The following is a 10,209-nucleotide window of genomic DNA, read 5'->3' as shown; positions in this document are numbered from 1 at the left end:
AAAATCTAAGTCTAGAATTAAGGCTACCAGAGGGTGACAGGAAGAGGGAGAGCAAAGTGGGGAGTGGGGACAATGGACTACAGTGGAGGATTATGGGTGTTTTGGTGGTGGATGTGGTAACATACCACTGAATCATGTACAGTGTTACAAAGCAATGTTTCCTCAGTTAAGAAAGAAAAAAAGATTTAGTGAAATTTCTTACGAGTTTTGGAGAGTTTTAAGGTTTCCTTTCATGCAATATGCCATTGACTTGGCTTTTTAGAGGCAGGCAACTTTGGAACCATTTACTGCAGGCCAGCCTCCAAAAATGTTCCTTTACTTCAAATAAGATCCCACTGGAGAGTGAATCAGAAAATAATAGTTTGAGAAATATTTTTTCTACTAACTAGGTCTGTGTCCTTAGCCAGGTCTCTTCAACTCTGGGCTTAGATTTTTTTTTTTTTCATTTACAAAAGAAGGAGAATGATCTGAACTTTATACGGTCCTTTCAGTTATGACCTTCAGATTTTTATGGCTAAATACTTGTTGGAGAATGGAAATTAACATTGAAAAATCAGTCACTTAGTTGTATTTTCAGCTGAATTTGCTCATCAGTCCTGTTTATAAAAGACAGTGGCATAGGAGAGCAAGTAGTAATGGGTGTTGTGGGAGGGGGAGGCATAACCCTGATAAAATGGAAGTCAGCTGGACAGGAAAATTATGAAGGGAGGAGAAAACAATAGGAAGACAAGAAGGTCCAGAAGTCAGACCGCATTAATCTAGGTTGATCTGTTAGCCACTACAACCACAACAGCAAGCATTTACACAGGGCTTTATAAACATCAGAAACTTTAACTCTTACCTCAGCCACATGAGATAGGAAGGGCTGTCTTAATTATCAGCACCTTACAAAAGAAGATCCTGAAGGGAAGGAAAGCAAGTGGGTGATTAAGTGTGTTCAGGAGGAGGCAGAGGCAGGGCTAACACTTACATCTTTTGATGCTAAATCCTTTAGACTATCAGGGGGGAATTGGACTGAGAGTCTGGATCTCCTGGTTTGCGTGTAGTCCGGGCCTTTTCCAGCTATGTAAGAGCTTGTTTCTTCCTATTGAAATGATTTGATTCCAATGCTGGGGGAGGTATTTCCATTTTCTATGCACTCATTAATTATATCCCCTTGAGCTTGAAAGGAGTGTTCACTTTCAGTATTTCTAAAAAAATAAATAAATAAATAAAGTCTTGGCAAAACACAAACATTAGTTCTGCCACATTATTCTTTGGGTCCATAGGCCATGTCTCAAAAACCTAAGAGAATAATGCTTATAAATTAACTCTGGCTGTGAAAGGTTTTGAAAGAATTATGTTCTCATAAAAGCCTTAGAAAGCATGGGTTTCGTGTCAGTATATTTGCATGACCCTTACTGTGTGCTAATTATCAGTTATTTTAAAAGTTGTTTTATACTGAGTTTCACGACACAGCAGCTTAAAGAAAGATTTTTGGAAAATATTCTGGATTTCTCTCTGCAGAACCTTGTAAAACTCCATCACACAGTAATGTTAAAAACATTATGGTTTTAAATTCACCAAAACTAAAGAAGAAATTTATGAATGACAGTTTTGAGGGTCCAAAATTAGCTTTTGATTCATTGGAGATAGATGTAAGATAATCTAGCATCTGTCTGGCCATAGAATCCAATAAGTGTGGCTTGAATCCTCTATCAGACAGTTCTTGTGCCCTATATCACATCTTTATGTCCTTAACACTAATTCTTGCTGCAGTTACAAAGCACTCTTCTAGGTAGGTTTTGAATCATGTTGCACTGGCATAATTTCTTCTCCAAAACATGTCAAGTGTCTTTCCTTATTATCCCACAGAGTCTCCGTGCCAATGATAGGTCTGCAATGTACAGCTGGGTAACAGGGGGGACTACCTGTAGGATAACAATCAATCTGGAATGGGAGCCAGTGAATGACTATTCTTCACATTCAATCTTTAAGCTCACAGTTAGTGAGGCATTTCATATGATTTCAGCAGATCCCAGTAGGATATAAGCTTTACATGATGGTGACCAACTCTAATGACCTCAAATCAGCTTGTTGTCTTTCCCGACTGATTCTGTGTAGTTACTCACTTCTATTTCCCTGAAACCACCCTCCAAATAAATTATCTGCTTATAAGCCTTTGCTCTAGATTCTTATTTGATTTTCTTTTTTAAGAGAAGGGGGGCATAGGTGGATGGGAATAACCAAGGTCATGAGAACTGAAGCAGTGCTAGACATTAAACAGCCCTAGATAGTAAGCCTATAGCAGGAGATAATGGACCTGAATTAATCACCAATTGCTGGTGACCAGCAAGGTGATGATAATATTAGACATACTGTAATATCACAGTTAAAAATACTACTATATTTCTGTACTCTATGTTGTTGTTAGGATGATATACAGGTAAAAAGTAGATACTAGGGTAATATGGGCTATCAAATAAAATAAGTGCCAGTGGTAATTATAAGGCAAGATTCTATTAGCTGCATTGGAAACACTGAAAGAAAAAAAAAGTAATTGGTCTGGTAAGCCAACTATTATCTCAGAGTGAGGTATGAAAATCACATTGGTCCACCACAGAAGGATTTTAAAGAATACCTCTTATCTTGCAGCCACAGGGCAATTGTTTTGAAGATTATATCCAAGATTTATTATCAGAATGTTAGACCTTGAAAGGAGATTACTATGCAGACTCAATATGACCCTTGTGTCAAAGGAGGTCTACAAAGGGGGAATCAACCTTGACACTGATATGAGAATGTTTGTGTTAACAAAGCAAAGAAGGTCAAATGCCCAACTTTTTCTGAATCCTCTAGGTTAATAGAAGAAAATCTTTCACCCTTCTAGGGAGAACAGAATCTTCACTCACTTAAAGACCCTGCTTAGAAATCACCTGAAGCAATTGCCTTGTAAAGTGTTTTCTTTCCTCAAGGTCCAGCATACTTTTCCTCATTCCCACAAATCAACAATCTACAGTCAGATCTCTCACCAAATCCCAAGCAGATCTACTCTGCAAGGTACTAGCTTACTCACTAAAAAAATTGCAAATTTTCCAAAGGAACAGATAAGGCTAAACCAAGACAAGCTCTAGAATTATGATTGCAAAGTTAAAACTACTAAAGGGAAAGGTAGAAAAAGTATTACATATTTTGACTAATATGTAAAATAAACTATGAAAGTATTTGATTGAGAAAGAGAATGCAAGTATGGATACAGAGCAGTTATTCCCATTGATGCACTATCCCATGATATGGAATTAAATATTCTAGTCTGACTACCTAAAGCCAATTCCAACATACTGCTGGGATGATACCTTGAAAGTGTTATTCTGATAGCCTACAGTAATTGAAGTTAGATGTGGGAATTAATATGAAAGTTTTAATCAACTTTATCATGTGATTACATATATATAATAAATGCTAAAGGTATAGATTTTAAGTTTATAATTCCAGGAGTTTTCATAAATGCAGATACCCACGTGAACCCTACCAAATCAGTATAAAAATATTTTCACCGCTGGAAAAAGTCCCCTTGTTCCCTTTGTCACCCTCCACCTTGGGCAATTGCAGAACTGATAATTATCTCTGCAGATCATTCCTTGTTCTGCATATAAATGAAATCATATGGTATGTACCCTCATGTGTCTGTTTTTCTCTTTTCTAACTCAACATAATATTTTTGAATTTTAAACAGGTTATCACATGTAACAGTAATTCAAGGCTTTTATTGCTATTATCTCATTGTTCAATGATACCACAAATTGTTTATATGTTCATCTGCTGTTGGACATTTGCATTGTTTCCAAGTATGAGCTAATTTGAATAAATTATGAAGAATATTCCTGTCAAGTCTTTTTATGGAAATATATTTTCATTATTCTTGGGTAAAATACTTAGGAGTGGAATTGGTATCTGTTTTCCAATGTAATTGTATCATTTTACATTCCCACCACAAATGTATGAGGATTTCCTTTTTCCTCATTCTTACCAGCTTGGTATGGTTGTTTTTTAATTTTGTAAGTTCTTAATATTTTAACTATTCTAATCAGTGCTAAGTGATATATTATTATGTGGTTTAAACTTGCATTTCTTTAAAATTAATGTTATGGAAGGCTGAACATCTCGCATGAGCTTATTGGCCATTTGTGCATATTAATTTGCGAGTATCTGATCAAATTTTTTATTTACTCCTAAAATTGTATTATTTTATCTACATATAATTAAGCAGCTAAGGTGGGCCTAGGGTATTTCTTACTTTAAAGTGTAATTTTTATTCTTAAAATACCCTTTCTGGTGTCTCAATTGGATACTGGAATTGTTAAGTAGTTGTCAATGAGGTCTTCTCACTGTAGCAGGACTAAAATTCCAGTGTTCATAAGCACACTTTACCTACACTATCTGTATTTTCTACAACCAGAAAATGCTATTTTCTGACAAGATTCCAATAGTTTTACCTGCTGCAATGTGGAAAGTTGCCTTTATGCAGTGGTTGCCTCTAAATATATTAGCAAGTTAACTCACCCAAAGGCCATAGAACAGAAGGGCTCACAGAAATAAATTAAATGGCTTGTTAAATTATTTTAACACACACAAAAAGAAGCAAGGGAAGAGAAGTGGGGTAATTTAACACCTTTAAGACAGGTTACAAGTGAACAGAAGAACCATACTAGTTGAGTCCTGGGTTCTGTAATGTTCTTTTGTCCTTTTTATCATGGCAGCAAAGGGTGCTCCATCATATTAAGAGAGTGGAAGAAATGTGTCTAAAATTGAAAAAAAAAAATCATTGTGACATTTGTTGGTGATTCCAGGTCTGATGATAATGATGAATTCACAGTTGCAGCAAACACAATCCCTTAGGGATGAAGGCCTTGGTCACTTTACCAGGCAAGTAACATAGACTAGGAAAAGTGCTAAATGACTGAGGGAAAGAGTGACAGAGGAAGGAAAGATAAATATAAAATATGGTCTTGGGACCAAAGGCAAGTAGCTTGTTCCACAACCACTGAATATTAAGTCTTTTGCAAATTGCAGTTAGCCACTATCAGGAGAAGACATAATTTAGGTTTTCAATGCATGACACAAGAATTCTTAGCAATGCAAGATGTGAACTATATTAAGTGTGTCTCTGTTAGGGTCTTACATCCTCTCAACTCATCTCTTGATTCCTGCTTAAACTTGACTAAAAAAAAAATCTCTGCAGGCTTTAACTTGTTCCTTTGATCTTGGCCTTCCAATGTTAAAACACAGGAATCCAGTGAAACCCAGCAACCTGAAGCTTGCACAGTCCAGAAATGGGTATAGATATTAGAGAAGGGAAAGAAAAAGTGATGGGATTTAGTGGATTGATGCTTGACCCCATCAATTCTTTGGTGAACAATTTAAGAATTGCTTAGTTGACTCTATTTTTGTTGGTGCTGATGGGGTCAAGCTTTACCATGGCAAAAACCATCTTCACATTAGGCTCTTAAATTGAATTTTGATCATTTCCAGTTTAATTTTCCCCAATATTTCATTCTTAATCTTCACAATCACTACCTTGAAATCTGCTTTAGCAGGAGAAGGAAACTAGACTAAGACAAATCCTATTCTTGCAACCCATCTCATTGTGTGATGGTGAGAAAATTACTCAGATTCTCTTTCTCTCACTTGTCTTACCTATACAATGACAATATTAATGACATATTATAGTTATGATGTTTAAGTGAAAAGTATAATGACTGGCATATAATGCAAAATAAATGTTAGCTTTTTTTATTTCTATTATTATTATTAAATTTTTACCAGAATACCAAAGTAGGGTCTTATAGCTCTTTTAGGAAAAATGCAGCAGTACTGAAATAAGAACAGCTTGATTTGAAAATAAGATCAAGACATCCCTATTGTTGATTTCCCCCTTCTACTACGTTAAAGCCTCAAGAAATTCTAGGGTCATGGAGTCCCACTGTCTACATACATTTTTAATTTAAGAGAACTACATGAAGTTAAGATTTCCAACAACTTTAACTCTAAAAAGACATATAATGAGTCTTATAAACCTTATACTCTATATCTAGGCAGTTTGTTCAAAATGCTAATCTCAGCACAGGTTTAACTTTCAGTTCTTGTATGTATTATGCCTTTAAATATATATATATATATATATATATATTCTGTGTGTATGTATAGAACATAAATACATGTATATATAAATGTATACATAGGAATAGATATGTGTGTACCTTCTAAATTCAATTTGAGTATGTAAGTAAAATTATAATATCAACAAATTTCAAAGCACAACATTTATAAGAAATTCTACATTTGAGTTTCCAGTGTGTTACTTTCTGCAAAATCTTAGATTAGTGAATTCTCTGGGTGACTATATTCATTGGGTTTTTTTTTTTTTTAAACAGTTCTTTATTTTTTAAGATTTATTTATTTATTTATTTGTTTATTTATACAAGCACTGGGTACAGTCAGAAGCGCGGGAGGGTGTGAGAATTCACCAGAGCCAGAGCGGGGAGCAGAGCAGGCAGAAGGACTGAAGTACACTGCTGAGGGGAGCAGCGGGTGGCAGGAGAGGTCTGCGCGCCATGTGGGACCCTCCTCCGGTGGCCGGGGAGCAGCCGGGGATTAAACCAGCGCTGCAGAGGCTGCGGGCAGCTTCACAACCCAGCGCTCAAGCGCTGCGCCACCAGGGAGGCCCTATATTCATTGTTTTAAAAAGTGGGTATAGAAGTAATACTTCCATAGACTTGTTATCAGAATTAAAGAATATAAATACAAAAGTGCCTTTGGCATTGAAATTATTTTACAAATATTAAACATGAATAGTATTATTTGTACTTGCACATATTTTTAAAAACATCTTCCGGATCTAGTTATGCACCAAATGAACTGAATTTTCAAAAGAAAGAGAGCCTCCCTTTTCTTTCTCTCTCACATCCACTGGTGATTTTGAGCCAATGTCCATAGGATGGAAACTGTAGCCATTCTGACAATGTGCAAAACTGGTCTCTCTTCTATTTAGCCAAAAGTGTGGCAACAGGAAATTGAGAGTAGCCAGCAGTGCCTACTATATACTTACTAACTGACCTGCACTCCTATATTCCTGTACAGTGTAAGAGATTTATGGTTCCTAGAAGACAGTTACATGATATTCCTCATCACCCCTTGACATTTTTTTCTCTAAGCTTGAAGGTTTGCAGAACCCACACTTATTCTGAATTGGTAAATTATTACACACAAAGAACATAGGGAATTAGAGGTAGTTTCAAGAAAGAGGGAGCATGATGATATAGATTACTGCAAGATTAAAAACTGGGTGAGGACATTCTGAACATTAAAAAAAAATAATTGAAGATACAAGAACATGGATGAATGTTGAAGAAGACTGATTTGAAATACAGGGTACATTGGTGGTTGAGACCAAGAGAGAACACTCGGTATAAAGTAGTTAAGAACTGGTAATGAATGTTAACTACAAGGAGGGGAGCAGCAGGTGAGATAGGAGAGGTCTGCCGTGCCATGTGGGTTGCTCCCTGGCCACCAGGAATCGAACCCGCGTTTCAGAGGGTGTGGACAGCTTCACAGTGCCATGCTCAACCTGCTATGCCACTGGGGAGGCCAAAGAGCACTTTTTATGCAATACATAGTCTTCTGGAGTTTAAGGTGGTTGAAATGGAATAATCAGAACTAAATTCTAAATAATGGGGCCTGGCTGGGTCAGTGTAACTGAGACTGCACAAAGAAGGGAGTCTTGAGACATTGTAGAGATAATGATGATGCAGAAGTTATTTTTATGAAGATTAGGACTAGAAATAATTTTTAAAAATGACTGAGGAGAGCCTCCCTGGTGGTGCAGCAGTTGAGCGCTGGGTTGCAAAGCTGCCCGCAGCCTCTGCAGCGCTGGCTCGATTCTCGGCTGCTCCCCGGCCACTGGAGGAGGGACCCACATGGCGCGCAGACCTCTCCTGCCGCCCGCTGCTCCCCTCAGCAGTGTGCTTTTGTCCTTCTGCCTGCTCTGCTCCCCGCTCTGGCTCTGGTGAATTCTCTCACCCTCCCGTGCTTCTGACTGTACCCAGTGCTTGTATAAATAAATAAAAAATAATCTTAATAAATAAATAAATAAATAAAAATGACTGAGGAGTTAAGCCTTGGGAGCTAAAGAGGCAGACTGTTAACCAAGATAAGTTGTACCAGAGAGCAAACTCACTTTGAGTACAAAAGGAGAAGCAAAATGTTGGGTTTAATTGACTGCGTCATTTTCCAAATTCATATTTGGTATAACATATATATTACATACAAAGTGCATAAACGTACATTAATCTTGAATGAATTTAAGTGTATATATACACACACATATTCAATTACATATGAACGTATGTCTACATATAGCCATTTTTTCTTTTTAATTTGGATAAAAATATTGTTCTATATAAAGTACATAAAAGCACATTATCTTAAGTGAATTTAAATATATATATATACCTATACACACACATATATAAATGTAAATATACATACACATTTATATAAATCCATGAAACCATAACCCAGATCAATACAGAATATTTCCAGCACACCATAAGGTTTCCTCATGCCTATTTCTAGTCAACAACAAACTTTCTTGGTAAATTTTTAGACTCAGGCTCATTGGCTATCTTTTTGAAACACTGACTGAGCTCATAGTAGAACCAGGCAAACATGGAGAATATAAACACAAAGAATAGATGCAGTTACTTTCTTGACCCCAAACACTTTCTTTATTTACATTCTAATGCAAGGTTTCTGACTTTACCACACACACACACACACACACACACACACACACACACACACGTCACCTGAGACTATTGTTTAGAAAGAAGGTTCGGTAGGCCCCTTCCCCTCATCTCCTAATCCAGCATCTTAGAGTGGAGCCCTGCATTGTTCATTTTTAACAAATTCCCAGTTTTGCTTTAAAGCAGATGGCCTTTGGGTCTAACCCAAGAAACACAAACCTACTGTGTAGAATAGTAATATTTGGTAGTTCATGCTAAGGAATGTGGACATAATCCACATTGAAGGAAGCACTGGAGCATTAGCAAAGGAATAACAAAGCATTGGGTTATGTATTCCGAGATAACTCTGATTACAGAGAAGGAAGGACAGACTGGAGGGAGAAAGATGTTGCCAGAAGGTCATTTGCATGAAGGTTATTGCAGTGGCTCAGATGAGGAAAGAAATATTTCTTCTGGGAAGAAGATATATTCAAAAGGCATTCAAAGCAACACATAGAAAGCACTTGTGACGGTTAGATGTTTATGGGAGGGGGGAAGAGGAGGTAGAAAGAAAAAAGGAAAATGACTAATTGTCTTTAATAATGTAGATAAAAGGATTCACCAGGTCTTGAAGTCATCCTGACCTCATGATTACTCTACATTAGAGTGCTAAACAAATAAATAATAATCCATTTGTCCTGAGTCACAGAGGGAATATTTTCAGTGCCAAAAGCTGACTGGTATCTATTCTAATACAGACGGCCGTGTCAAAACAATAGATTGGGGTGAATGTCCACTTAATGGCATCTTGTCAGATTCTCAAAAATATGGTACTAATGGCTTTGGGGAATTAAGTTTCAAAAAAGAACTCCTTCTGGGGAATTTGGGGGGTGGGGAATAAAACCAAAGAAAACCTTATGTTTGACATTGGAAAGTAAACCTGGGAGATGGAGGCTAGTGGGATAAAGACTATTGCCAAGTATCCTTTCCAGCTTATATTGTCACAAATCTTTAGTGGTAGCAATTGAGTGGTGACACAGATGAGATGTGACATGAAGAGGCTGTATCTCAGACCCTGCTGTCCAATCCACCAACTTCTTAGAATGACAGCTACGGAAAGTAAGAACCAACCTATTCATGCCTTTTCAACTCCAAGTCCTCTTAGAGGAACTTAGGCCCATGGCAAAGATACCAAGTAAGGAATTAGTGGCAACATCATATCTCATTATTAATTGCTAAGAGCTTTCTTCAAGACACACATGGAGTATGATCCTGGAATTATGAAAGTAAAGATATTTATCTTTCTTTTGCAGATGATAACACTGTGGCTTAGGGAGCCAAAGTGCCCTCCCCAAGGTGATGCTCACATATCCTATTGAAACTGGAGCTAAAACAGTGGATATCAATATATATGAGTTACTTCTACAAATAGAGTGGTTTATCAAGA

The sequence above is a fragment of the Talpa occidentalis genome, unplaced genomic scaffold, assembly GCF_014898055.3.
Source record: "Talpa occidentalis isolate TD23 unplaced genomic scaffold, MPIMG_talOcc4v2.1 talOcc4.4, whole genome shotgun sequence".
Taxonomy (NCBI): domain Eukaryota; kingdom Metazoa; phylum Chordata; class Mammalia; order Eulipotyphla; family Talpidae; genus Talpa; species Talpa occidentalis.
The sequence above is the reverse complement of the archived record's forward strand: the minus strand, read 5'-3'. Positions refer to the sequence as shown.